At 51.1% G+C, this 27387-nt stretch overlaps 1 protein-coding gene across 5 annotated transcripts in view; it reads left to right on the top strand.

Moving 5' to 3' along the window:
- Positions 1 to 27387, top strand: part of LOC118215651 (transcription factor SOX-6-like) — a 192447-nt gene that overhangs the window by 14256 nt on the left and 150804 nt on the right. For all 5 annotated transcript variants that reach the window (XM_035396568.1, XM_035396569.1, XM_035396565.1 and 2 more), the window contains one exon: positions 21188 to 21258. The gene's annotated coding sequence lies outside the window, so the exon portion shown is untranslated. The remainder of the gene's footprint in view (positions 1 to 21187; positions 21259 to 27387) is intronic.

The following is a 27387-nucleotide window of genomic DNA, read 5'->3' as shown; positions in this document are numbered from 1 at the left end:
GGAGCCTGAGGAGGCAGCTCCATCGGGAGTCATTGCTGTGGGCCCTGAGAGAGAGAGAGCCTGAGGAAGCAGCTCCATCGGGAGTCGTTGCTGTGGGCCCTGAGAGAGAGAGAGCCTGAGGAGGCAGCCGTAGGTCAGGGCTGACTCTGTCTGTGGGGTTATTCAGTACAGGGCTGACTCTGTCTGTGGGGTTATTCAGTACAGGGCTAACTCTGTCTGTGGGGTTATTCAGTACAGGGCTGACTCTGTCTGTGGGGTTATTCAGTACAGGGCTGACTCTGTCTGTGGGGTTATTCAGTACAGGGCTGACTCTGTCTGTGGGGTTATTCAGTACAGGGCTGACTCTGTCTGTGGGGTTATTCAGTACAGGGCTGACTCTGTCTGTGGGGTTATTCAGTACAGGGCTGACTCTGTCTGTGGGGTTATTCAGTACAGGGCTGACTCTGTCTGTAGGGTTATTCAGTACAGGGCTGACTCTGTCTGTAGGGTTATTCAGTACAGGGCTGACTCTGTCTGTGGGGTTATTCAGTACAGGGCTGACTCTGCCTGTGGGGTTATTCAGTACAGGGCTGACTCTGTCTGTGGGGTTATTCAGTACAGGGCTGACTCTGTCTGTGGGGTTATTCAGTACAGGGCTGACTCTGTCTGTGGGGTTATTCAGTACAGGGCTGACTCTGTCTGTGGGGTTATTCAGTACAGGGCTGACTCTGTCTGTGGGATTATTCAGGACAGGGCTGACTCTGTCTGTGGGGTTATTCAGTACGGGGATCTGCTGCTGCTGTACGTACAGGGAGTGGGACGGGGAAGGATCTGTCCGTACGCCACGTGCCGACTGCACTAAACTGGACTGTCTGGGCTCTGTGCAGCCACATAAATACACACACCAGATTTAACACTTCACAACGCTTGGCTTTTTGAGCACATTGCTTCAGTACATATCCATTACATTTACATTACAGGCATTTAGCAGACGCTCTTATCCAGAGCGACTTACACAACTTTTTACATAGCATTTTACATTGCATCCATTTATACAGCTGGATATATACTGAAGCGATTTCGGTTAAGTACCTTGCTCAAGGGTACAACGGCAGTGTCCTACCCGGGAATCGAACCTGCGACCTTTCGGTTACAAGCCCAGTTCCTTACCCACTGTGCTACACTCCGTCCTGTGCTACACTGCGCTATATCCAGCTGTGTAAACGGACGCCGTGTGAAAAGTTGAGTGAGTCGCTCAGGAGAAGCGCGTCCGCTGAAGGCCTGTAATGTAACGTAACGTGTTCCGGCGGTACTGAGGAGTTTCAGAATGACTGCCGCTTCCTTTTTTGAATAACACGCCTGCTTTGAATAACGGGCCTGAGTGAGTCTGACCCAGCCGTCACGCTGGCTTGCGGCTTGTCTTGGGCCTGTTTTTGTGTTTGTGCGTTTTCTGTCTGTTTGCGTTAGCATGAGCCTGTTCTCAGAGTGGGGGGGGGTGAGGTAAGGGGGGGGTGGGGGTGGGGGTGGGGGTGGGGGCGGGGGTGGGGGCAGGGTGTATCTGTACTCCCGGGACAATGTGAATTGATCCGAAAACAAAGGGCTTTTAAAAGCAGAGCTGCCCGGCGAGTGGAGGTGCATTAAACAGAAACGGCATCACCGAGACGCAGATTGGAATCGACATCAATTTATACGGCGTTGTCGGGGGAAACGGACAAAATTCATACGCCGCGCTTAACGAACGTTGAAATGGATCTCTGTCTCCTGTCACATTGTTTCGCCGGGCGGTTCCGCGCTCCGTATGTAATTTCGATTAGCCGAGATTTTTCAAAACACAGCCTGCTTACGTATTAACAAGGAACATTCTAAGGACTCAGAACGTCACGGTTCTCCTTCAGCCGATACTAAGCGCAGCCAAACGGACGTTTCAGGACTTGCTCAAAAGAGATCTTTGTGTTTTTTTTGCCGACGTTGAAGGTCCTAGAGTTGAGGGGCTTTTATTGCTGAATTTTGGCTCTGTTTTGTCTGTCTCCTGTTAAGTAATGACTTCTGGCTCCCTGACAGTGAAATAAATAAATTAAGGCTACCAGGTGACTGATGCACTCGGATGACTCCCCTGTTATCAGTCAGAAGTAAATTTCTGGGATTTCCATCCAGTGAATGACTGGTGTGCAGCGAGTGGCTGGTGTGCAGCGAGTGGCTGGTGTGCAGTGAGTGGCTGGTGTGCAGCGAGTGGCTGGTGTGCAGCAGGATCGCTGTACATTAGCCTGAGGGGAAAAGGCAAGCCAGCCTGTCTGCTTTCGCTGAGAGGTCACGTTGGGCTTCTCCCTCTCTTCCGCTCTCCATCTCTCCCTCTCTCTCCCTCTCCCTGTCTCCCTCTCTCCTGCTCTCCCTCTCTCTCCCTCTCGCCCTCTCTTTCTCTCTCCTGCTCATCCTAGCGGCTTTTCTTTCCGCCGCTGACCAGGAGGGGAAGGCTCTGCGGCCCCGGGGGAGATGTGAGGCTGAGGACACCGTTTTTGCAGCTGGAGCAGCTGGAGCAGCTGTAGCAGCTGGGGCAGTTGGAGCAGCTGGTGCAGCTGGAGCAGCTGTAGCAGCTGGGGCAGCTGAAGCATCTGTGGCAGCTGGAGCAGCTGTAGCAGCTGGGGCAGCTGGGGCAGCTGGTGCAGCTGTAGCAGCTGGGGCAGCTGGAGCAGCTGGAGCAGCTGAAGCAGCTGGTGCAGCTGGTGCAGCTGGAGCAGCTGGAGCAGCTGGGGCAGCTGTAGCAGCTGGGGCAGCTGTGGCAGCTGGAGCAGCTGTAGCAGCTGGGGCAGCTGGAGCAGCTGTAGCAGCTGGAGCAGCTGTAGCAGCTGGAGCAGCTGGAGCAGCTGAAGCAGCAGAAGTCTCCCTCGTGAAGGAGGCCTGTGAAACGCCAGTCAGACGGCCCGTTGGGCCTTTAAGGGAGTGCAGTCTGACGGCTCTCTCTCTCACTCGCTCGGTTGCTTAGCCAAGGCCTTGCAGGAGCTGTCAGTCAGCCTGAGAGCAGGAGCTCGGGGGGGGGGGGCGGGGGGTGTCTCTCTGTAACGTTACTCAGCCCCTCCTTTATGGCTGACGTCTCCCAAAGCAGACTGGGAAGCTGCACGGAGGACCGGGAGGCATTACAGCAGAACTGGATCTGCTGCCGCCTTTGTGTGGAAACTTGGAATGGGTTTGGTCCAGAAACACACTGGAGTCACCGAAACAGGAGGGGGGGGGGGGGGGCGCAAAGATCCAGGAGGCGGAGCCGAGAGGAGGGCTGTGGCCTAAGTTATGACATTTTGTTAATCTGAGATTCCCCCCCCCCCCCACTGCTCCAAAAACCTCTGGGCCTTTTGTGTAGTTATTTTGGGTGAGGTGATGGGGGTGTGCGAGCAGTGAGTTCGGCAGGCTGTACCGCGGGGGTGCCGCTCGGCAGTAGAGCATGTGGTGAAATGATGTTGTGACTCAGTCACCAGAACGCAGCAGATGTCCCAGGTGGCACACGCAACGCTCACCTGTAGAGACCTGTTTCCAGGGGTGGCTGCACCCTCACATGTTCCTGGTTACCTGTGCACCGGGATTCAGGCCTGGAGCATGTGCGATTATGAGGCCCGCTCCCTTAATTACTAGCCTCCCAGCCATGGTGACGTGTGTGTGTGTGTGTGTGTGCGCGCACTCTCAGATATACACTCATCTTCACCCCTATTCTCTCCTGTGTACTGCTTTAGATTATTATGACAGTAGTACCAGAGGTCAGTGCTGTGTGTGTGCGTGTGTGTGTGTGTGTGTGTGTGTGTGTGTGTGCATGTGTGTGAGTGCATGTGTGTGTGCGTGCATGCGTGAGTATGTGCGTGTGTGTATGTCTGTGTGTGTGCATGTGTATGTGCCTGAGTGTGTGTGCGAGAGCATACGTGTGTGCGTGTTTGTGTGCATGCTGTGAGTGCTCTTCTCACACGGGACAGTAGGTGAAAGCGTAAGCTTCGTCCAGACCAGAGAGATCTGTCCAGCTGTCTCTGCGTTTACTGGAGAGCGGTCAGCGCTAAGTGCCCCAGCCACGCTGCAGCGGTGAGATCCAGTGGGGCAGAAAGTGTGTTTGTGTCAGACGCCTAGCGCTAGCCAGCGCTAAACACAGCGGTGCTTGGGGCAGAGAGTGTGTTTGTGTCAGACGCCTAGCGCTAGCCAGCGCTATACACAGCGGTGCCAGGGGCAGAGAGTGTGTTTGTGTCAGACGCCTAGCGCTAGCCAGCGCTATACACAGCGGTGCGCGTATCTCACGGCTCGCGCGTTGCGCTCGTCCTCTTCGCTTCCTGTTACCGACGCGGCTCCGACTCCGTATATATATAAAAAACCAAAAACGCTCCCCAGATGTGTTCCACATGACCAAAGTGCTACCGTCTGGCCCGTTCGCTGGCACCGCGACGGGCTTCTCTCCCTCTCTCTCTCTCTCTCTCTCTCTCTCTCCGTCTCTCGCCAGAGCGTAGGAACCGCACAGCGGCATAAACACGGAGTCCGAGGCTCGGAAAATGTGAACGTTTGCGCTTTGAAAGGAGCGGAAAATAAATTGAAATGAAACGAAATGAATACCCGTCCGCTTCCTCTGTAGTCGGTCTGAAAGAAATGTGCTTCTTTTTTTATAAATAAAGGGTTTTCTGGGTAAAAAAAAAAAAAATGGAAAGAAAAGAAAAAGACATAGCTGTTGAGAGTGCAGGCTTAGAGCAGTAAACTCTAAATCCCCTTGTGCTCAATAGCAAAACAGAGACGGAGCTTTTGTTATTTCAGGCTAAATACCTGTTCCATCTCTGGAAATGGTCTGCAGAGTTGACTCTTTTGTCATTGCAGTTATGGATCGCGCCGTACAGTTGCTGTGCATTAAAAGAGAAGAGAATGGAGTAAAGATGGAGCTTAGCCGTCGGACTGTCTGCGTCTGCCGGTGCAATTAGTGTTGGAGTCGCCGGCTCTCTCCTCTAACTCCTGGCTGAATTGTTCGGTTTGAACTTGAAAGTGAAGGACTCTGGGAGCCGTGAGAGCTTTTTGCAACAGCGTGACCTACCCCTCTGCCTGCCCGTTTGTCAAAGTTTATATGAGAGAATATGAGACTTAATCAGGGCTGAGAACCGTCCCCCCCCCCCCCCCACACCCACCCCCCTACCCCCCCACGCCCCCACCCCCCACCCCCCAGAATAGCTCTCTCACTCACACGTTTCCTGCTCTGAAATCTCAGCTGCAGAGAACTAAAACTTTTTTTTGTTTTTTTTTTTTAGCCGAGAGAGCTAAAGTAGTTGGGAGGGCCAAACAGATCGGGCAGAGCACCGTGTCTAACATTTCTTTTTTTCCCACCCTTTGTTCGGATGGCTTATAAAATAAAAAAAAATAAAGAACAAACCCAGCGTGTTCTGTGCCGATGTGGTGATGGTTTGCGGTGCGTTTCCCATGAGCCCTTGAGGCCGTCCAAAAACAATGGCCACACACTGCCACGCGGCCCTAAGATGCTGCACAACGTAGCGCCCCCCCCCCCCCCCCCCGCCTTTCAGCTCGTCCTGTCCCCACAGCCGGGGGGGAGAGAGAGACCCTGGACACCACTCTCGCCCCTGTGCAGCAAGTCTTAGGGTGAGCTGCAGGGTGAGCCGCATGGTGAGCTGCAGGGTGAGCTGCAGGGTGAGCTGCATGGTGAGCTGTAGGGTGAGCTGCAGGGTGAGCTGCATGGTAAGCTGCAGGGTGAGTCTTAGGGTGAGCTGCAGGGGGAGCTGCAGGGTGAGTCGCAGGGTGAGCTGCAGGGTGAGCTGCAGGGTGAGTCACAGGGTGAGCTGCAGGGTGAGCTGCAGGGTGAGTCACAGGGTGAGCTGCATGGTGAGCTGCAGGTTGAGCTGCAGGGTGAGCTGCATGGTGAGCTGCAGGGTGAGCTGCATGGTGAGCTGCAGGGTGAGCTGCAGGGTGAGCCACAGGATGAGTCGCATGGTGAGCTGCAGGGTGAGCTGCATGGTGAGCCACAGAGTGAGCCACAGGGTGAGTCGCATGGTGAGCTGCAGGGTGAGCTGCATGGTGAGCCACAGAGTGAGCCACAGGATGAGTCGCATGGTGAGCTGCAGGGTGAGCTGCATGGTGAGCTGCAGGGTGAGCTGCAGGGTGAGTCGCATGGTGAGCTGCAGGGTGAGCCGCATGGTGAGCTGCATGGTGAGCTGCAGGGTGAGCTGCAGGGTGAGTCACAGGGTGAGCTGCAGGGTGAGCTGTAGGGTGAGTCGCAGAGTCTTCTGCTGAACAGCCCTCGCCAGCTGCACGGAGAAAACGAAAGCATGAGACTGTTAAAAAACAAAACAAAACAAAACAAAAAAAGAAGGCTCCCCAGGGGCTGTGCATGGTAATGAAGGATGTGTGCGTGTCAGGGAGCAGTCAGCTGCAGAGGTCCGCCCCGCTTCAGCGCACGCCTGCAACACCCTAGGTTTGCTAGAGGGTGGGGCTTAGCGCCGATGGGTGTGGTTTCATGGTGGGATGGGCGTCGGCCTTCCGCCTCACCCCTGGGTGAAGCTGCGTTTCCTGCTTGCCGTCTGCAGGCCGGTGGGTTTTGTGGGTTCCGGTGGGTTCTGGAGGTTCCGGAGGGTTCCTGAAAGAGGTTTCTAATCAGAGCCTCCTCAGCGCTGGGCCTGCGGTGGGCCCTCGTCCTCCGGCCCTGCGCAGGAGCCGGTCAGAAGGACGGACCTCCGGCCAAAAAAAGTGCGGTGGGGAAACCACAGTTTTTTTTTTTTTTTTTCTTTCTTTTTTTTTTCCTGGTTCTTCTTTTTCTGGCTAAAATAGGGGGAGGAATACGGCCAAGGCGCTCCGGTTTTTAAAACCCGCCGCTGAGCTTTTTGAAACCGCTTGGAGAAGCCTCTGAGGGAAGCACGCTGCCTCAGACTGTATCCACGGCGACCGGTGACTCATCGTTTCCATGTTGAATCCTGCATCGCGCTCCCGGCAGCCGCATCGGCGTGCCCTGCGACCTCTTTTTACAGCAGTGGACGACTCTTAATACGCTATCGTGAGATGGGACAGCAGCAATAATACAGCATCATGACATGATTCTGCAGCACTACTATAATATCATGACATGTAGGGAGAGGTGGAAGCAAAAACATTTTGTGTTGATAAAAATCTAAGATGTATCAATTTACTTGCACTTTCACTTACAGTTTTTATCAAGCCATTTTTGTTACTTCCACCTCTCATAGACGTGAGACTCCAGCATTGATACAGTATCACGACATGAGCCTGTAGCACTAGTACAGTATCGTGACATGGTACCAGAGCCCTAATGCTGTATTGTGACGTGAAGCCCTGGTATCAAATTGGAAATGTTTCTGGTGAAACTTTTTTTTTTTTGTTCTTTTTTTCGGTAAGAGTGTAAAATGGGTGAATATTCAGATTACCTCAGGGGTGTGCACTCAGAGCAAGCAGAGTAAAGGTAGGGTATTTGGGGTTTGTTGGTGCAGCACTGGGCCTGCCAGACCGCGCTCGCTGATATCATCTCTCAGCTCGGGCTGCTCCTCCACATCGGTCAAGTGGCAGAGAAATCGACCGTAAACTCAGCCGATTTCCAGCTTCCTGCCGGATCCCCCTGGCTTGGAAATTAGCGCAAGAGCTTGGAAGTGGAGGAGTTACTGAGCTGCTTGTGTGACAGCAACAGCAGAAGCTTCTGATGAGAGGGAGGGAGAGAGAGAGAGAGAGAGAGAGAGAGAGTGAGACGGGAGAGAGAGTGAGCGAGAGAGCGTGTGTGGACAGAGACAGGGACAGAGAGAGTGTGTGTGTGTGTGAGAGAGGAGAGAGAGAGTGTGTGGGTGTGTGTGACAAGAGACAGAATGTGTGTCTGAGAGAGAGAGAGCATGTGTGTGTGTGTGTATGAGAGAGACAGACAGAGAGACTGTGTGTGTGTATGTGTGTGTGAGAGAGAGAGAGTGAGAGAGAGACTGTGTGTGTATGTGTGTGTGAGAGAGAGAGAGTGAGAGAGAGACTATGTGTGTGTGTGTGTGTGTGTATGAGAGAGACAGACAGAGAGACTGTGTGTGTGTATGTGTGTGAGAGAGAGAGAGTGACAGAGAGAGAGAAAATGTACTTGAATGTGAAGCTTGTTTTCATTTGCTGTCAGTCCCTCACACAGGGGTAATACAGTTTTACAGCAAATTGAACATGAAACCATCAGGAATATGTTCTGAGGCCAGGAGTTAACTGCAGCGGGTGTGGGAGTGGGGGGGGGGGGGTGTTTTATTTTTTATATTTTGGGGCGGGGGGGGAGAGGGGGGAGCAGACACCAGTGACACGCGAAGGATCGCACATCCTCGCGAAACTGGGCTGAAAAGCGCTGTTTTTCGGGGCGAGCGGCGAAGAGGGGGGCCCGGCTGCTTTCTGGCGCTGCAGTGTGAGATCAGCGCGGCCCTCGTCTTCTCCACACTCACCGGCGTTGTGAGGTCAGAGGTCATGTGGTTACTCTTCCCTTTTCAGGAGGCTCCAGGCAGCGCTGCTCTTGAGACGCCCGATAGGCGGCCGGACGACCCGGGTCCTCGCCGTTTTTTAAAAATAATTTCACATCTGACTTCCTCCTCAAAACGTCAGGGGCCAACCCGCCTGTTACTCCCTTTGATTTTTGAGCGGGGCATTCTTCTTCTGCGCTCTGAAAGGGTGTTAATGAAAAAAAAGCTCAAACTGTTCAGGCGCCGTGGCAAAAAAAAAAAGAGGTGCCGATCCCTCTGCCTCTCCCCGAATAAAAGACTCAACGATTTTCCCTCAACTCAACAATTTTACTTTGTCGGCCCTGCAGCTTGTTTGAATCCCTTTTTCGAACCCGGCTGCGAAGTTGCAGGGACCTGAGAAATCATTGGTAGCGGTTATTCATTTTTTTGTGGTTTGTTGGAGAAAGAAAGAAAGAGAGAGAGAGAGAGAGAGAGAGAGGAAAAAAAGAAGAATTTTCAGCTTGACTTGACATCTTGTCGGTCCTTGGATGTGTTCAGCTTAAGCCAATGCTGTGTGAGGCTCTGCTTTGTCGGTTAGGTGGGTGGGGGATTCAGGAGTCTTTATGTGCTCGAACGGTTGGAAATGCCTCCAGTGTCAGTCCTGAGTCCGGCTGTGTGTGTGATGGGTGTGCTGGTTTAAAGGAGGCTGAGGCTGCTGTGGGTTTGTGGCCTGATTATTAACCTGATACGGGGATGCTGTCCCTTTTATTCTCTCTGAATTTGTCCTCATTGGTGACTCAGATTAAATGCTCTAAAGAGTTTTTTGCGTTTGTCTTTACAAACATTGTTTGAATGGTTCGATCACCCCCCAAATTTACTGGCCAAACTGAATTACTAATGGGAAAAGAAAACAGCAGCAGAATTGATTTGGAAGTCAAAGTTAATGACTGATGTGGGGGTATTGAAGTCTTGCCAAAATTTCATCGGAGCTAAAACGTAGCCTTCTGCTCTGAGCCTTAGCTCATGCCCTCAGATTGTCTTCCACAAGCTCCTGCTCAGCCATCTTACCTTCTGTCCATTTCTTTAGGGTTTCCCAGCAATTTTGCCCCCCCCCTTTTGAAAATGTACATTTACGTGAACAGCAACGAGTGTAGATGTGTGAAAAAAATGTATGTGTGTAGATGTGTGAAATGTGTGTGTGCAGATGTGTGTAGATGTGTGAAATGTATGTGTGTAGATGTGTGTAGATGTGTGAAATGTAAGTGTGTAGATGTATAAAATATATGTGTGTAGATGTGTGAAATATATTGTGTAGATGTGTGAAATGGCGTCGGGTCCCTGGGTGAGCTGCAGCTGGGTGTGGGGGTGGGGCAAAACCGCACCCTCTCAATTACCCTCAACACCCCCCCCCCCCCACTGGATAGGGGGAGGGGCCTGATAAAAACCTCGGGTGTGTGTGTGTGTGTGTGTGTGTGTGTGTGTGTGTGTGTGTGTGTGTGTGTGTGTGTGTGTGTGTGTGTGCGTGTGCGTGTGCGTGCGTGCGTGCGTGCGTGTGTGTGTGTGTATGTGTTTGCGTGTGTATGTGTGTACATGCGTGCATGAGATATAGGGGTTTGTGTTGGGGGGAGAGGAGTCACTGACACAAACACACCCTCCTCCTTGAGGAGATGGACTGCGTTGCCATTGGCCGTGGTGGGGTGATTGACAGATGCCGGAGGGACCTCAGCCTCCCCTCAACCGTGTTGTAGCCCTTGCATGGCGTGCTTCCCTAGGCATGATGGGAAAATAGGGCCTGCTCAGTGAGATTTTCTCCCTCCTCAGAAAGCTCTATGTGGGGAATAAATCATAGTTTTCGGAGCCTTGTGATGCAAGTTGTTATTACTGGACGTGTGGAAAGGGAAAATGTTGATTATTTTCTCCAAAAGTCACCGCAGAAAGAGGTTTATGTCGTAGAGGTGCCACTGTAGCCAAGCGGGTGTATTGTACCCTGAAACCCCCCCCCCTCCCTCCTTCCCGTCCGTTACATCATTGGCTGACCTGCTGAGTACCAAGGTCTGGTGTGTGTGTTTGTGTGCACGTGCGTGCGTGTGTGTGTGTGGTTTCTCTGTGTTTGTTGAGCAGTAACTGCCCAATGGACTGGGCTCTCACTGCCTAATGGAAAATGTGGAATGTTTTCACGAGACAGTCTTATGAACTGGAGCTGCGACATTTTAGCTGTGACTTCAGCCTTTAATGATGAAGCTGTGTGTTTGATGATGACGAAGCCCTGTTTTATGATAATGAGGAAGATGATGATGATGATGATGTTGGGGATGAGAGGGTAGAACAGACGTTAAATTTAAATGGAGGCTGGCTTTGTTTCCCAACAACAAACAGCCCCCCCCCCCCCCATATCATGTTTCCGCTGGGCCGCACTTTCTCCCTCCCTCTCTCCCTCCCTCTCTCCTTCCCTCCCTCCCTCCCTCCCTCCCGCCATCTTGGCGCGGTGTCGTGACGATGCCTGGGTTTCTCCCCAAAGCTTCGTTCAGCTTCCGCCGTTTCCCTGAGGGGGGGTTCGCCCCTGCTCCTGAGCGCGTGCTCCCGGTCGTGAGGAAGGCCTCTCGAATCCCACCCCGCGAAATAATGTCACTTCCGCGGGCCGCCCCGCGCTGCAGCGACCAGCGGGTACGCGGCTAGTTTTGAGGATCCGCTCGTCCCCTGTTTCTCTGCTGAGTGAATCCTGCAGTAAAACAGGCCGTCTGGAAGCTCTTACCTTGTCCCACTTATTTACTGCCCGACTGGAGAAGTCGTTTGACCTCCTCCAATTCGAAAGAGTCCTTTTTTTATTTTTTTATTTTATTTTTTTAAAAGTGTGAGTGTTAAACTCAATTATGGCCGTGATCAGTGACTCAACGCTCTTCTCCGAAAGGGGGGAGAAGGTGGGATGGGGATAAAAAAAAAAGAGAAAGCTGAATTCTCTACCCCCCCCCCCCCACCCACCACCACCCCCGGCCCCCCACCCTCGCCTCAGGGCAGCTGTGCAGGCCTTGTCAGAGATAGAGAGAGAGAGAGAGAAAGAAGAAAGAAAGAGAGAGAGAGAGAGAGAGAGAGAGAGAGAGAGAGAGGGGCATGTCGCTGCAGATTTGTGTTCTCCCTCTAAATCATTTCCCTCTCTAGAAGATTAAGAACTCGGAAATATTAGCGAAGCAATCATTCCCCCCCCTGCCTGCTCGCCCCCCCCCCCCCCCCCCCCCCCCCCCCCGCTTGGATCCATTTGCATTTATGCACGTGTCAATCGCTTTAATGCTTTGGCACCACGAGAAAAAAAAAATAATGCTGCCAATTGTAAATAATAGGCAGGCGGGGTTATAATGTTAAGAATCCTGCCGACAGTAAATAAACAGCAGGGTTGTAATGGTAGGAGACAGGCCGGTTTGCAATGATTAAATACAGGCCGGGTTCGAATGGTAAGAGACAGGCCGGTTTGTAATGATTAAAGACAGGCTGGGTTCGAATGTTAATTGTTCTGATGGTTAAAGCAGTTGTCGGGGGCAGGAACAAAGAACAGCTGTCAGTCAGGATAGATTTACACTGCATCTGCTTACTCTGTCTCTCTCCCTCTCCCTCTTTATCTCCCTCTGTCTCTCTCTCCCTCTCCCTCTTTATCTCCCTCTGTTTCTCTCTCTCTCTCTCTCTCTCTCTCTCTCTCGTCTCATGCTCTCTCTTTCTGTCCCTTCATCTCCTCTCTCTCCCTCTCCTCTCTCGCTCCCTGTCGTCTCCCGCTCTCTATCTCTTCCCTCTCCTCTCTCCCGCTCTCTCTCCCTCTCTCTCATTCTGTCTCTCTCTCTGTCGCTTCCTCTCTCTGTGGACTCCCCATATATGTACATCTCTTTCAAACTTTTACCGGAGTAGTTTGAGAGGGAGTGGCTAATGGTGCTGATCCTGTTCTCTCCATGTATCCCCCCCCCACACACATACACACACACACACACACACACACATGCACACACACTTTATTGGTGAGCCGTGCTTTCCTGATGAGAGCTGTGAGCCGGTTGGTTAGTGTGTGAGCTGGACTGAGCTGTGATGCAGCGGGGATTGTGTTCAGTGTCTGCAGCAGAGTGTGTTCAGTGTGCACTGTCTGCAGCAGGGATTGTGTTCAGTGTCTGCAGCAGGCTGTGTGTTCAGTGTGCACTGTCTGCAGCAGGGATTGTGTTCAGTGTCTGCAGCAGAGTGTGTTCAGTGTGCACTGTCTGCAGCAGGGATTGTGTTCAGTGTCTGCAGCAGGCTGTGTGTTCAGTGTGCACTGTCTGCAGCAGGGATTGTGTTCAGTGTCTTCAGCAGGCTCTGTGTGTTCAGTGTGCACTGTCTGCAGCATGCTCTGTGTTCAGTGTGCACTGTCTGCAGCAGGGATCGTGTTCAGTGTCTGCAGCAGGCTGTGTGTTCAGTGTGCACTGTCTTCAGCTGGCTCTGTGTTCAGTGTCTGCAGCAGGCTCTGTGTTCAGTATGCACTGTCTGCAGCAGGTTGTGTGTTCAGTGTGCACTGTCTGCAGCAGGTTGTGTGTTCAGTGTGCACTGTCTGCAGCAGGCTCTGTGTTCAGTGTGCACTGTCTGCAGCAGACTCTGTGTGTTCAGTGTGCTCTGTGTTCAGTGAGGTAACGGTTGGCTGTGTGGGCTGAAGCCCGCAGTCCTTCCTCTCCGTGCCGTTGACCCGTCGCCGGTGATATCTCCGTATAATTCTCCTCTGAAATTTCCTTTTTTCCCCCCTCTGCTAACGGAAGGTGTTTACCGGGGAAAATTGCAATTCATTTGCGGATATGATTTGCGGAATGTGAAGTGGAACGGCGGGCCGCCGGGCGCCTCTAATGTTTGAACAAGAACAACACGAGTAATTTGCGGGAGGCCAATGTGCCTGGCTGTAACCTGATCACTTATGGATCAATTGGTTCTATTCTAGTTTAATTTAGCATGTGATTGACTTGCGGCTCCGAACTGAGGGGTACGTCCACACGCGCCCGGGCTTTAAATAGCGGAGTCATTTGAATGCAGATGCTCCCCGGCTCCCTCTCTGTCTGCCTCGCGCGAGCCTGCAGCCAGGAGACAATTGCGGGTTGATTATGTTGACAGAAGTTGCAACTGCTTTGTGTGTTTGGGGAAAATTAGCATTTAAATGCTCTTGTATGCATCCGGCATTAAGTGTAAAAAAAAAAAAAATTGAAGGCTGATTTTTAAGGTTTATCAGTTGAGGTTTTTTTTTTTTTTTTTTTTTAAATGATAAAAATGGGTAAAAAAAGATTGCAACAAATACCGATGATTGGGAAACAATGATTTTTTCACTGGAACAATTTACATCAGTCACTTTAGAGCTTTTGATTTTCTGTCCCTCAGTTTCCAGAGTGGGGGTGGGGGGGGTTTAGTTGTGTGTATTACTCTGTTTGATGGTGTGACATGCTTCTCATTTATGTGTGTATTCTTGTATGTTCTTGTTTGTTGATTGGGTGTGTGTGTGAGTGAGAATGTGTGTGTGTGTACCTAGGTGTGTGTGTGTGTGTGAGTGAGAATGTGTGTGTGTATGTATGAGTCAGTGAGTGTGTGCGTGTGTGTGTGCGTGCATGTGTGTGTGTGTGTGCATGTGAGTGTGTGTGTATGTGCTTGTGTGTGTGTAAGGGTGGGTGTGTGTGTGTGTGTGTGCGGGCGTGTGTAAGGGTGTGTGTGTGTATGTGTAAGGGTGTGTGTGTGTGTGTGTGTAAGGGTGTGTGTGTGTGTGTGTGCGTGTGTGTGTGTGTGTGTGTGTGTGTAAGGGTGTGTGTGTGTGTGTGTGTATGTGTGTGTGTAAGGGTGTGTGTGTGTGTTTGTGTGTGTAAGGGTGTGTGTGTGTGTGCGTGCGTGTAAGGGTGTGTGTGTGTGTGTGTGTGTGTGTGTAAGGGGGTGTGTGTGTGTGTGTGTGTGTGTGTAAGGGTGTGAGTGTGTGTGTGTGTGTGTGCGTGCGTGCGTGCGTGTAAGGGTGTGTGTGTGTGTGTGTAAGGGTGTGTGTGTGCGTGTGTGTGTGTGTGTGTAAGGGTGTTTGTGTGTGTGTGTGTGTGTGTGTAAGGGTGTGTGTGTGTGTGTGTGTGTGTAAGGGTGTGTGTGTGTGTGTGTGTGTGTGTGTGTGTGTGTGTGTGTAAGGGTGTGTGTGTGTGTGCGTGTGTGTGTGTGTGTGTGTGCGTGTGTGTGTGTGTGTGTGTAAGGGTGTGTGTGTGTGTGTGTGTGTGTGTGTGTGTGTGCTCTGCAGTGTGCAGGTGTCTGCAGGGCTCCTGCTGGTTGTGTGATGGGGGCTCTTAGTGCCGCTGCAGTGGGCCGGTCTCCCTCCTGCAGAGACAGGCGGAGCTCCTGGAGCCCCTGCGGAGAGGCCGGGGTCTCCTTTAGGGGTTAAATACGGGGCCCGTCCTCACAGTCCCGGGGGAACAGGAGACACTGCTGTTTAGGAGCGGAGACTGGCCGTCGCTGTTCCCCGCGGGGTCCGTCTAATCTGGCGGGAGTAAAAGGCCGAGGCGAGGGCGTCGGGGAGGCGAGGGCGTTCGGGGGGAGGCGAGGGCGTTCGGGGGGAGGCGAGGGCGTCGGGGGGAGGCGAGGGCGTCGGGGGGAGGCGAGGGCGTCGGGGGTAGGCGAGGGCGTCGGGGAGGCGAGGGCGTCGGGGGGGCGAGGGCGTCGGGGGGAGGCGAGGGCATCGGGGAGGCGAGGGCGTCGGGGGGAGGCGAGGGCGTCGGGGGGGCGAGGGCGTCGGGGGGAGGCGAGGGCGTCGGGGGGAGGCGAGGGCGGCGGGGAGGCGAGGGCGTCGGGGGGAGGCGAGGGCGTCGGGGGGAGGCGAGGGCGGCGGGGAGGCGAGGGCGTCGGGGAGGCGAGGGCGTCGGGGAGGCGAGGGCGTCGGGGAGGCGAGGGCGTCGGGGAGGAGAGGGCGTCGGGGAGGCGAGGGCGTCGGGGGGAGGCGAGGGCGTCTCCGGGTTTTGAGCGCCCAGAGTAAAAATAGCCCGCTATTGGTGGATTTTTAGCCCCTGCCCCCTGCCCCCTCCCCCTGGCCCCACAATTTTGATATCTTTTTTACGCTGATTATTTCAGGAGAGCTGAGCAGCCCGTAAATGCAAATTTAACAACAAAATAAATTTTTAACAAAATACATTTTTCTTTAATAAAACTTTTTGATTCAGGCGACTGCAGGCAACATTAGAAAAATAATGTTTGGTAATATTGTTTGGAACACAGATAGGGGGGTGTGATTCTAGAACACACAGAATGCCGCCCCTGTCCTCCCCCCCGCCCCTCTTATGGAGACGAAGAACAGAACCCACATAAGTTCTGCAGGCCAAGTCTACGAAGCTACGATGCTGTCAGTATTTTGTGACATGATACACATTTTTTTCAGCAACGACTTGTATACAAATGAGTGCTTTAGTTGTAATCCTTTGCATGTGGTGTTAGCAAATGTAAAAATGTTAAAAATCTGGGTGCAGTTCCAGTTTATAGGAAGTTCTTTAGAAAGCAATTGAACCAAAGAACTTTAAATCTCAGTTTCTCAGAGCTGTAAAAATGGCGGATAGAAGCCTGTGATTCTCGGGTTTCCATTTGACTCGCTGATACAGACCCCCCCCCACCCCCCACACTCCCCCCCACCCCCTCGTCGTTGTTTTAATCCCTTTTTGACTTAACAATGAGGGATGTTCAGTCATGGCTGCTGCTAGTCCCTGGGATGGACAGGTACGATTTCACAGCTGTCGGGGGGGGGGAAGGGGCTGTTACAGCTCCATCTTTACCCAACACGAGGGGGTTTGGGGGTGGGCTGAGGGTTGGGGGGGCGGGGGGGGCATTCTGACAGTAGTCATTCGGAGCTCTGAAACAGCTGTGCCTGATTGGCTGGCTCCCAGCTCCCAAATAACTCAATGTGTGACACGGTGGATTTTATTTTTTTACAGAAATAAGGGCCGGTTTTTTGTCACGTTGCGAAGGCCTCACGGCAGCGCTGTGGGGTTCTGGGAAAACTTATAGCCCTCAGTTAATCAGGTCATCTTGGCGGGAGAACGGCGAGCCCGTTCTTCTCCGAGCGCGGAGCTGGACCTGCTCTTCGCGGCGCGTCCGCCCGCTCGCTCTCCCCCCTCACAGGGCCCGGGCGCGCCCGCCCGCCCGCTCCCTCTCCCCCCTCACAGGGCCCGGGCGCGCCCGCCCGCCCGCTCCCTCTCCCCCCTCACAGGGCCCGGCAACTCCATTCTCACCCAGGTCACCAAGGGTTTATTAGTTTTGTAATGGCTTTATCTTTGTAGTTAATAATTCAGTCTGCTTAGTCTGCTCGAGCCTGTGAGCCTCCCTCTCTCTCTCTCTCTCTCTGTCACTCACCCTCCCCTTCTCTCTCTCTTTTTCTCCCTCCCTCATTCTCTTGCGCCGTCTTTCTCCCTCTGTTGCTCCCTCTCTCCCCCTTCCTCTCTCTACCCCTCTCTCTCTTTCCCTCACTCTCACCCTCTCTCTCCCCCCTCCCTCTCTCTCTTACCCTAGGGCCATGTACAGTGTATGTTGATTTTTGTCAGGGTTTTGTCACCTTGGGTCTGGCAGTAGCTCTTTCTCCGGGATTGGCCGGGCATTGCCGTGGCGACCGTGCCCCCCCACCTGTAACGTCCTGCCTGTGTGACAGCATCGAGCGCGACATGCGCACTGGCTCCGCCCGCCAGCAGTCGCCACGGCGATAGCGCCAAGCCCTCAGGGCTCACAGCGCATTGGAGCGGCGGCTGGACGTGATGCTTTGAGGAGTGCTGTTTCCTGTACTGCCATCACAGGAAGTGAAGGGAACGTTGTGGCGTGAAGGCCTGGGGGGGGGGGGTCGGGGGTCAGGGGTCAGGGGTCAGAAGCCTTAAAGGACCCTTCCATTCAGTGTTCTGGGGGCTCAGCTCCTGACCCCCGCCTTGTGAAATTTATCCCCAGTTTTATTTTGCTTGCCGGCGTGGATGTCGTGAGGTGACTGCGTTTGCCCGCTGGACCGCCCTGCCCGCCCATCGATAAACTGCCGCTCGCTGAATCCAGCCGCTCTGATTGGACGCACGGGGCGGACGGTTGAGTGTTGGGTCACAGACTGTGTCTCGTGACAGCCTGAATCTCAGAGCTGTGTTCTGCACCAGCGTAATCGGATCAGCGCCAGCGCCCCCCGCAGGCAGGGGGACACACGCCTGGCATTTGAAGGTTCATTTGATTTTCGGAGCGGGTTTCAGATGCTCCTCCTAGGGCTGTGGGGGAGGGGGGGCGTTTGGGTGGAGGGGTGGAAGAGGAGCAGCTTTTCCCCCCTGTGTGAGGAACAGCGAGCTCCCAAATTATCGTCCCAGGAGGCAGATCTTCAGCAGGCCAACATATGGGCTCCTTCCAGAAACAGAGCGGCCAATCAGATTTAAAAACAGAAACAGAGCCAGTGACACCAACAGCCCTCTTGCGCAAAATGCCCCCAGCTATGTCCCCCCCCCCCCCCCCCCGTCACTAAGCAGGAAGTGGGAGGAGCTTGTGGGCATGTGCCAGCATTAGAGAGAGGGGTAAAGGTGACACTCCATGTTTTATTTGTGTGTGTGTGTGTGTGTGTGTGTGTGTGTGTGTGTGTGTGTATGCATGTGTGTGTGTCCTCAGGGACACTTGACTGATACGTCACCCCCTGTTGACCAGGCCTATTGTACCTGATGGCCTGTGTCCGCTGTGCACTGATCGTTCTGTGTGTGTTTGTGTGTGTGTGTGCGCGCGCGCATGTGTGTGTGTGTGTGTGTGCGCCCGCCTGCTCCTGGATGCCACTGGAGGCTTCCCATCCTGGCCCTCTCCGTGGCAGCCGAATAAAAATAAATTAATTAATAAATTTAAAAAACAGCGCCAGAGAAAAAGGCACAGTGGTAATTGCCGGTACGATTATTTGGTAATATAACTGTTGGAAAACGAATAAAACGAGCGGAGAATTGACTGGAATTCTCTTTTAATGAAACTATTATTGGCCAATTAGGGCAGCGGCAGAGCTTTTAAAACGAGCTGTGATCCTTCAGCCTTTTTTTTTCCTGTTTGCATGTGTAATCCCCAGCAGGAGGCCGGGCTACTGCTGCTTAACACAACAGGCTCTCGGGCCATATTGTATCATAATCACGCCATTATCGCGTTTGTTTTGTTATTTTTAATATCCGCGCGGTCGCTCTCGCTGTTGTTAATAATCACGATTGGAGTAATTGGTTTGAAAACGGCGGGAATTGAACGCGACTGCTCTGTTTCTGTTTTGCTGGTTTTTTTTTTTTGTTGTAATTGTTTTCAGTTGGCCTGAATTTGCACAGTCACAGGCTTGTTCCGTTTCCACCCTCTGTAATTAAAATCATGCACATTCATTCAGATGCTAAAGGGATCTGGTCCGATTTTAGGTGTTTCACACAAAGTAATTTGTGGAGGTTCCACCACTTTTAACTGACTGGGTGTGCGTTTGCGCATGAGTGCTTGTGTGTGTGTGTGTGTGTGTGTGTGTGTGTGTGTGAGAGAGAGAGAGAGAGACTGTGTGTGTGTGTGTGTATACAGCATGTTCCTGTTTGTGCCTGTGTGTGCGCATTTGTGTAATTTGTGCTTGTGTGCGTGCGTATGTGTGTATACTGTGTGTATGTTTGTATCAGTGTGTGTATGTTTGTGTGTGTGTGTGCGTCTGTGTGTGCGTGTATGCGTGCGTCTGTGTATGTGAGTGTGTGTGTGTGTGTGTGTGCGTGTGTGTGTGTGTGTGTGCATGCGCCTGTGTGTGTGAGTGTGTGCGTCTGTGTGTGTGTGTGTGTGAGTGTGTGTGTATGTGTGCGCGTCTGTGTGTGTGTGAGTGTGTGTGTATGTGTGCGCGTCTGTGTGTGTGTGTGTGAGTGTGCGTGCATGCGTGCGTCTGTGTATGTGAGTGTGTGTGTGTGAGTGTGTGCGTCTGTGTGTGTGTGTTTGTGTGTGTGAGTTTGTGTGTGTGAGTGTGTGTGTGTGTCTGTGTATGTGTGTGTGTGTGTATGTGTGCGCGTCTGTGTGTGTGTGTTACTCTGGGTCAGTCAGTTCTCTTGCTCTCGTTGTCTCCTCCAACCCTGCGCTCTCAGTCTGATCCAGTGATTCTTCTTTCTTCCTCCAATTAATCTCCCACTTCCTCCCTCCCTCTCCCCTCTCTTTCAATTACTCCCTTCCGTCTCTTCCCTTTCCATTTCTCTCTCTCTCTCTCTCTCTCTCTCTCTCTCTCCCCCTTCTTTGCTTCCCTCTCTCTCCCTCTCTCTCTCTCACTCGTGTGTCATTGGATCGCCCCCTGAATTTTACCACAGACCCAGGTCTCCCCCTAAATCGTACCTCAGTCGCAGATCACCCCCTGAATAATCGTACCACAGACCCTGAATTGTGCGGATCAGTTGATGATGACCTTAAAACCCTCTGTCCCTGGTTAATTGGCAGTGTGGAAACAGGCTAATGGAATAAATCATCTCCTAATGAGGCCTCAGCTTCTGTTAAAGTGTATAATAATGTGTGAGATGAGCTCCATGTCTTTCCAGTGTAACGCTTCTTTTTAATTCCCTTTATTTATTTATTTATTTGCATATTTCCTTCATGTGTGGCACTGGAAATATTCATGGTAAACCAGAGAAAACCAGAGAAAGAAAAAAAAAAAAAAGGTGTCAGTTTTTTTCTCTTTTCTCCCCAAAGTGTCTGTTTGTGTGGTTGCTTTGGGGGGGCTGTGGGGGGGGGGGGTGTTTTCTGTACGGGAGGGGTGGGGGAGTGAGGGGGGGGGGTTTCTGTAGGAGCGGGCTTTAACAGAGAGAAATGACCGCGTGTAAAACAGCTACTTCTTATAATAGCCTCTGAAGAGAGGCATCAAACGGCTGGGGGGCAGATTAATGAGGCTGCGGAGAAGTGGACTCTAAACACTGTCTCGGCCCGCTTCCCGCTGGAGAGCCAGAATAACTCCGCCTGTGAGCGGCGGCCCTGTGTAACGTCAGCGGCTGGGAGCCGGAGCCAGTGGCCCTCTCCCCCCACGTCCAAACAACCCGCCGCCTGTCTGTCTGTTCAACTGTCTGTATGTCTGTCTGCCTGTCTGTCCGCCTGTCTGTTCAACTGTCTGTCTGTTCGTCTGCCTGTCTGTTCAACTGTCTGTCTGTATGTCTGTCCGCCTGTCTGTTCAACTGTCTGTCTGTCTGTCCGCCTGTCTGTATGTCAGTCCGCCTGTCTGTCTGTTCATCTGTCCATCTGCCTGTCTGTTCATGTCTGTCTGTGTCTGTCTGTTCAACTGTCTGTCTGTATGTCTGTCCCGCCTGTCTGTTCAACTGTCTGTCTGTCTGTATTTGTCTGTTCATCTGTCTGTCTGTGTCTGTCCAGTTGTCTATCTCTGTCTGTCTGTGTCTGTCTGTCTGTTCGTCCATTTATCTGTTTATCTATCAGTCCGTCTGGCTGTCTTGTCCGTCCATCGGTCCATCGGTCCATCTGTCCATCAGTCTGTCTGTCCACCTGTCCGTCTGTTCGTCTGTTTGTTTGTTCAGCGGCTTCTCTCTAGTTCTTGCGCGTATCAAAGCAGCTCCATTTCCTGAGAAAAGGACTGGAGATAAAACAGAACGAATGCCAGAAAGTTTCATGCCATGCCTTGTCATTTATCATTTGTGTGTTAGCGGTTTAATTTGGGATTACATTTTTTTAAAGTCAATTGCTTTGTTGTTTTTTAAGTTATACAGGAGAAAATCAATCGAAAATAAACCGAACCTTTTTCCACTTTTCAGTGTGACTGCAATCAGAGCCTGCCTTCTGTTAAATAAACCTCTGTTTTTATTCATAATATTTCTCCCTTTTTTCTATTGCAGATAATTTTCATGAATTCAAAATCAACTAACCAGTGATCACCGGGTGCTGGGGCTAAATTCTCTCTGTTTCTGTAAGTAATTTTTTTGTTTGTTTGGTTTTCTTGGTTGCAGCTGCAAAAAAAGTTGTGAAGTTTGTCACTCTCATGCCAAACTCTCACAATCCCAAACACTCTTTCACACAACAAACATTCTCACATTCCCAAACACTATCCCCTACAACAAACACTCTCACATTCCCAATCACTCTCTCCTACAATAAACACTCTCACATTCCCTAGCACTCTCTCCTACAACAAACTCTCACATTCCCAAACACTATCCCCTACAACAAACACTCTCACATTCCCAATCACTCTCTCCTACACCAAACACGCTCACATTCCCTAGCACTCTCTCCTACAACAAACTCTCACATTCCCAAACACTATGCCCTACAACAAACACTCTCACATTCCCAAACACTCTCCTACACCAAACACACTCACATTCCCAAACACTCTCCCCATACCCCAAACATTCTCACCCACACCAAACTCACTGTATACACCAAACTTATACCTGCCCTGTGGTTCACATATACACTCGCGCACACAACACAGACGCACAGACACGCACACGCACACACACCACCCGTCACACACTCAGAAGCGACAGTTTGAATAGGAACAGTGTTTCTTTCACTGAGGCTTTCTGAGATTTGGATCTGGAGAGGCGACGGAGCTTGTTTTGTTTTCGACGGTGTCCAGACCCCCCTCTTCACACGTCACCGTTCAGCGTTTTTAAAATGTCCCTCTGTAAAATACTCCGGCTTCTGACGTCTGGCAGAAAACCTGCGCTTTGTGTGCTTTGAGTTCTTTTCCAGGTGAATATACCTGTCTCTGTGTTCCTGCGCAAACCTCAGCCCCCAACGCACAGAGCGCTCCATTCTCTCTCTGTGCAAACGCGGGCTTGTGTTATAGCCTGTTTATGGCTGTGAGTGGTCTCAATAGGACCCTTCAGGCCAGGGGAAGAATGGGGCTCTTTTAAAGGAACACAGGTGGCTTCTCAGGAAGCGTTCAGTACATCAGGGCTACAATGAGCCTTTGCTGGGAGTTTTCCTGGCCAGTAATAAAGATCCTATCTGGTAAAATGTTGCTTTAGGTAACGCTGAGCAAACAAAGCCAAGAAGGTTCAGTTTGCATTAATCTTCTGAAATGTCAGTGGAAGTGGGTCATATCAGACAGGGACAGAATTATATTAATATGTGTAATATGTATATTTATGACCCGCAGAACATATCCTCTCTCAAAGTTCACCGTCGCGGCTTGTACCGGTGTGTTTGCCTCTGTGATTCTATGTCAAACGCGCCTTCGCTTGGAACTAGGCACCTGTGTCCCTCCTGGCTGCAGCCCCCACCGCCCCCCCCCCCCCGCCCCCCCCGTACTGTCCGGGGATGTCTGTTGGTGTTGATTAGTCCACCAGCTGAGGAATTCGCGGTAGGTGTTAACGGTCACGAAAACCGTTCGCTGTGGGTTCATTCATCGGACAGAAGGGCTGAAGTAACGAAGTCTCCACGACGATTACCGCCTTTGTCTGCCGCTCTTGGCCACTCCATAGAAATTCTGAGGCGTCTTTGTTCGGGGAAACGTAGAAATTTAATTGGTTGGCTGGTCGGCGGAACCAAAATGGCAGTCGGGCATCGCAACGCGCATTCATTTTATTTTGGTTTGAAAGTCAGTACCTCATATGCACGAGCAAACTATGAAGCAGCACCACATAGAATATAACTTAGACAAGAGTAATGAAAAATAAAACGCCAATCAATTTAATGTAAAAAAAAAGAATCTTGTATTAGCCTGTAGATATTGGCAACTATCAGTGTTGCGTTTATTCTTTATTTTATACATGAAGTAAGCATTTGTTAATCTGAACAGAGCTTACTGACATGGATCTCTGTGGTGATGTTCATTACTTCATTACTGTGAACAGGGCTTCCTGATCTGCATCTCTATGGTAGGGACTGTGTTGTCTGTGTTGTGCAGGAATTCTGGGCTCTCTCCCTTGGCTGATTCACACAGAAGCACTGTTTAGGCAGGAAGTAGTTTCCACCCTATAGGAATGTCTCTTAACAGTGATGTTAGTGTGTTGATAAGTTGAAAGTTAAGCTTTTTTATTTTTGGGAATAAAACTAGCATTATTGAACTTACACAAAAAAAAAAAGCGAAATAACTTCTGGTTGAGGAAAAGCAAACAACTTGTACCTACTCAAGTGGAATTGATCCAGTAGGTACATTCACAGTGTGTGCCTTGTTGCCCACTATGAAGGTTGATGAAGGGTGTGTGTGTGTGTGTGTGTGTACACGCACACGCATGTGCGCTGGCTAAAACATGGCTTTATGTTTTATGTCTGAGTCTGATCATGGACAGATTTTTCAGAGTTTTCTAAAACTATATGAAAGGGTGAAAATGGAAAAATAGGTGTTTTCTTTCTCGTCTCGATTATCACTTTGTGAGGCTGCCACTGCAGAAGGACCTTGATGGTGAAAGTGTGTTGGTTGCCGTTCTCATGCGCCGTTCCGCTCAGAACAGGGTGAGTGGGCGGTGGAGAATGGCTCTGCTCGCATCATGAGTGTCACCGCTGTTCGGCAGCTAAGCTAATACCCTTTGTCACTGGGTTTTATTTGTTAAAGGGCACTTGCAATGGTTTGCTGATGAATTCATGGTGAAAACTGAAAAATGTTAGTTAATAAGGAATTTCGTTATGACCAGCCGCAAAGGATGCTGGACACTGGCTGTCTGGCCTTTGGGCCTAAATGCAATGTTTGCTCATGGGTCTGAAAATGCATTTTGATGTGCAGAGCAGGTGAAGTTCAGAGAGATTGTTGCGTGGAGTCTCTCCTCCTCGAACCCGTGTCTCCAGAGGGGACGCTGTGGAAGCACACGCACACACACCTGCATATGGAAGTTTAACAATGAAACTCCCGCTCATTACACTTACAATGGGGCTGGCTGTTACTTTGGCACAGGGAGCTGGTGTGCAGTTGCCGTGGACGACCTGCAGGTTTTTTTTTTTTGTTTAATTTTTTTTACTTCATTTCCTTGAAGCTGGCAAAAACAGAAATTGCTTTACACCAGGAGCAAGGGAGGGGGTGGGGGGGTCCTTGTGGTTCTGGGTGGGGGGGTATGTCCCTTTTTTAAATGTAGTATTTTAGACTATTATCCTTTTCTCCTGCGCTCGCACAACGGCTCCGCTCAGCCCCCCCCCCCCCTTCAGTCCCCCAAATTCTTTAGCGACTTTAATCTGCGTGATTAATTAATGATGAAGAAGAGAAGAGGCGACGAGCGAACGCGGGGCGAAGCGCTGCTCGTCGGGAGCTGCTCTAATCACCGACCGCGAGCAGTCATTTTGGAAACACCTGAGGACGCGGCGTGTGTGGCGCGCGTGGCGTCTGTGGCGCGTGTGCCGTGTGGCGTGTTGAATGGACCCGAAAAGCGCTCTTTGTCAGCGAGCGCTATTCATCTCCCGAAGCGCTCTGGGCGCACAAAAGTCGTTTTGGGCTCCGCGGAATGGGGCCGCAGACGTCCCCGTGGGGAACGCCGCCGCTCCGCCGGCTCCTTCTGCGAAAATAAAAAAAGAGTTCAACGCGGCTCCCCCCTCTCTTCCGCGAGATGAAAATGAATAACCTTTAGACGGCTGTTTTTCCCTCCATTGTTTATTGAAGTGGCCTTCCTGATTTTTTTTTTTTTTTTTTTTTTTGCTGTCCCCTGCCTTGATTATTAGCGATTCTGCGGTTGGGGGTGGGAGGCATTTTAATTGAATCGTGCATCCCAAATTCTTCTATTTTTGTCAGGCTCGTTGAGGATCTTGAAATTTCATTATTGCGCGTCTTTGTAGATTTCATTGCTGCAAACTAAGTTAGTGCGGAGGGAGGGAAAAACTGTAACCCTGGACCCACAGTGCGTGGTTCTAAAGGATCTTAGCATGAAGATTCCGAACTCTTTGCTGACTATCATGGCTGTTCTTTGTTAGTTCTACACAAAATAATGAGGTGGGCGATTGCTGAAATGATTGAGAAGCTGTGTAAGAAACAAAAAAGCCCAAATTAACGAGAGGTACAGAAACGCTAACAGAGGCCTTTCAGCGGCAAGCATTACCGCTCGTAGCATTAACGCTGGCCACTGGAACAAGCCGGTTAGCAGCAGATGTGGACGACGTGATTGAGTTTAGCATGGCAATTGTAACGTTGTTTGTAAACTTCAAGAAAGTACCGACGTTTTGGAAGGAATTAAGACGTAAGCATGTGAGAAACTAAAACCATGCGTAGAGAGGACGATGAGGGTTACACACAGGAGTACAGTCTCCTGCTACACAGCTTTTATACTGCAGAGACACAAAACCGTTTATTCTGCAAAGACACTAAAAGCATTCAAATCTAAAAATAGAGTGTACTGGTGTAATTGGCGTAGATATGATTGATCCTGAACAATGTTTCATAATGCACGTTACCATGCAGCTGCAGTGTTCCCAGTGTGAATATGACACAGCTCTACTGTTCGTTGATCAGTTTGGGTGACTTTTGAGTATCAATTTCTATGCGGTTCAGCCATACCTGTACACACACAATAATGAAATGTAAGTGTACTGTCGGTAAATAAATTATAGAATTTTGTAGCAATCTGCAAAAATTATTTTGCCAGTGGTTGTCATAGTTTTATTGTCAGTATTTCTGATGAGAGTATCAGGTGTAGTCTGGGACAGTATGAAGGTGATACACCATTGATCCCTGTATCCAACCTCAGGTTTTTACCAGTGCAAGTTCCGCAACTTTCCCCTCCCCAGATTATGACATCATAATTCCCTGATTGTTGTGAAATCAGATTGATGTTGGTTGTGTTCCGTGTGTCAGATCGGCCCAGTGGAAGACTCGTGTCTTTGATCCTCTCTTTGTGTCCGCCATCTTGGATGACCTCGCAGTGACCTGCCATTTAAGCAGTGCTGAGCCATAGAGAGGTCTTTCCTTCTCCACATGTTTATTAAATATATGGCCTTTTTGATGGTTTGATGTCCCTTATTTAATTTTCCGCAGAATAAACTCTTAATGTAGACTTGGCTGTCTTCCTTCCTTTCAAGGTACAGACAGTATGGAAGGTGGAGGAGGAGGGCGATGGTTTTTGGGGGGGTGGGGGGGCGGGTAGGGGGGAGGAGAGATTATGCATCTTTTCTTTTTACGGGAAACGCCGCGAAGACCAGGCGCGCCGAGAGACATCTGATTCATCTCCCTCCGCCTCAGCTGCGGAAAGTAATGCATAACTAAAAGTCCTGTAAAATAAATTAATTATTTCAACCGTGAACTTTTCTCCCCGAAAAAGCCGTGAATCGTCTGCGGCGGGAGGCGCTGAGGCCCGGGGGGAGGCGCTGAGGCCCGGGGGGGGTGTGAGCTCCCCGCTATGCTGAGTGTCAGCGCTTAATTGATTCACAAATTATTTAAAGTTTGTGGTTCCCAGGGGAGCGCTGGGCTGTAATGGCAGCTATTCCCAGCGAGTTTAAGGAACTCTCGCTCTCCCGCCTGGCGGCGGGGGGGTGTAATAACGCGAGCGTGCTCTAATCAGGGGGTCCAGGCACCCAGGGAGGGGGGGAGGGGGGCTGCAGGGCGTTCTCTGTGAGGCCCCTGAGTTTTTGGGGCTCCTGCCCCAAGATTGGATAAGGAGCCGGGGGAACGGGTGAAGCTAGTCAGTGAGGCGGATTTCAGGGCCGGTCGTGATTACGCCATTATTGGGGTTTTTTTTTCCTCCACCCGCAGTGTGTAATGTATCTCAGACCGCTCCAACACGCAGCTTACCTGTTCAAGCCGCGTCTGTATTTAAGACGATGGAATAAGTTTAAAAATTAACCCCCTGTTCATGTGCTGTTCACAGAAAGGGAAAAGGGAAAGAGAGGGATAGAATTGACTAATACTGTGGTCCCTAATGTCAGGGCCCCGAAGAGCAGGTTCCTAAATATCGGGACCACAAATAGCAGGTCCCCAAATATCGGGGCCACAAATTGCAGGTCCCCAAATATCGGGGCCACAAAGGCCATGTTCTGAGAGATGAGGCGGTTAAAAATAAATAAATCCAAAGGAGGCAGAAGAATCGGTTAATGAGATTTCAGAAATGTAATTTTCTTAGTTAACGACAGTCAGTGACACAATGAGCGTGAACCTCAGGACCCCTCGCCCCAG

Source organism: Anguilla anguilla, chromosome 16 (assembly GCF_013347855.1).
Source record: "Anguilla anguilla isolate fAngAng1 chromosome 16, fAngAng1.pri, whole genome shotgun sequence".
In the NCBI taxonomy this organism is placed as follows: Eukaryota; Metazoa; Chordata; class Actinopteri; order Anguilliformes; family Anguillidae; genus Anguilla; species Anguilla anguilla.
The sequence above is the reverse complement of the archived record's forward strand: the minus strand, read 5'-3'. Positions and strand labels throughout refer to the sequence as shown.